Source organism: Myotis brandtii, unplaced genomic scaffold, assembly GCF_000412655.1.
Source record: "Myotis brandtii unplaced genomic scaffold, ASM41265v1 scaffold266, whole genome shotgun sequence".
In the NCBI taxonomy this organism is placed as follows: Eukaryota; Metazoa; Chordata; class Mammalia; order Chiroptera; family Vespertilionidae; genus Myotis; species Myotis brandtii.
In genome coordinates this window covers 1-1,475 of record NW_005360124.1, presented here as the reverse complement: position 1 = coordinate 1,475, position 1,475 = coordinate 1, and the positions used below count along the sequence as shown (strand labels likewise).

General features: G+C 46.3%; 1 long non-coding RNA gene across 1 annotated transcript; it reads right to left on the bottom strand.

Moving 5' to 3' along the window:
- Nucleotides 1-6: 6 nt before the first annotated feature.
- On the bottom strand, nucleotides 7-1,469 carry LOC102260206. The gene is made up of 3 exons (XR_001362516.1): nucleotides 1,348-1,469; nucleotides 272-394; nucleotides 7-169 (listed from the first exon to the last, which is right to left on the bottom strand). It is a non-coding gene; the product is annotated as an uncharacterized LOC102260206 (long non-coding RNA).
- Between the last annotated feature and the right edge of the window lie 6 nt (nucleotides 1,470-1,475).

Genomic DNA, 1,475 nt, shown 5'->3' with positions numbered 1-1,475 from the left:
CACCCCCACTCCCACTCATGCTCTCATCCCCGTTGTCCGTGTCCACATAGCCTTCTTTTCATCATTCCACTCTTGGGGGGATTTCAGCAACGTAAGGTTTCCGGAACACTCTCCTTTTCTTGCACTTCTACATTTTACCGCACTTCGTCCGCCTGAATTCTTCCTGGGTCTTCAAGGAAAAAGAAATAGAATGTTGTCAACCAAGGGGATATTTCGGCATAGTACTGAGTGAGGAGAGGAAGCGCAAGGTAACCTCCCAAGCCACACTCACCATGTCACTAAAAGCATTCATTCCCAAGGTGTAGCCCGATCTCCCTTGCTTGTATTCCTCGTTGTGCAGGTCAACCATTTTCTTATTCTTCTCCCACACTGTCCTCCTCCATCCTTCTTCATCCTAGAGGCAAACATATAACCAACCTATCCTTTTGATTTCTATTGAAAACCAAGTCACCTTCACCAAGTGGGTTTGCAGAAGAGAAACCATGGCCAGGAAAGGTTTCTACTTGTTCTCCAGCACGCATACACCAGGGAGGTTTGCCCATATTGTGCTCAGTAATGGGTGTCATGCAGTCATTGCCTTGGGAAGAGCCAGCCTCAAGAGCAGTGGTTCTCAACCTTCTGGCCCTTTAAATACAGTTCCTCATGTTGTGACCCAACCATAAAATTACTTTCGTTGCTACTTCATAACTGTAATGTTGCTGTTATAAATCATAATGTAAATATCTGATATGCAGGATGGTCTTGGGCGACCTCTGTGAAGGGGTCATTGGACTGCCAAAGGGTTCACGACCCACAAGTTGAGAACCGCTGCTCAAGAGGCTACTGTCTGCCGTGGCTGGTTTGGCTCAGTGGACAGAGCATAGACCAGGGGACTGAAGGGTCCCAGGTTCAATTCCAGTCAAGGGGTTCATATTCCCAGGTTGCGGGCTCCATCCCCGGTGGGGGGCATGCAGGAGGCAGCCAATCAATGATTCTCTCTCATCATTGATATTTCTGTCTCACTTCCTCTCTGAAATTAACAAAAAATATTTTTTCTAAATATATTTTTATTGATTTCTTTTCAAGAGGAAGGGAGAGGGATAGAGTTACAAACATTGATTAGAGAAAATCGATCTGCTGCCTCCTGCACGCCCCCTACTGGGGATCGAGCCTGCAACCAAGGTACATGCCCTCGACCTGAATAGAACCCAGGACCTTCCCGTCCACAGCCCGACGCTCTATCCACTGAGCCAAACCAGTCAGGGCAATAAAAAAAAATTTTTTTTTAAAGCTACTTTCTGCTATAAACTCCAAAAGTCTGGACCATTCTCTGAGGGGTCCCTCTAGGTAATTTCAGATGTTACCAACCGGGCCATATACTTTTCCGTGTGTTGCCTTCCACTGTTGCCATTCTGCATCTAAACTTGCATCAAATTTTGGAGCAGATGAAGCTCCTCCTGGATTCATGTTTCAAAACCTAGGGAGGGAAAAGAAAG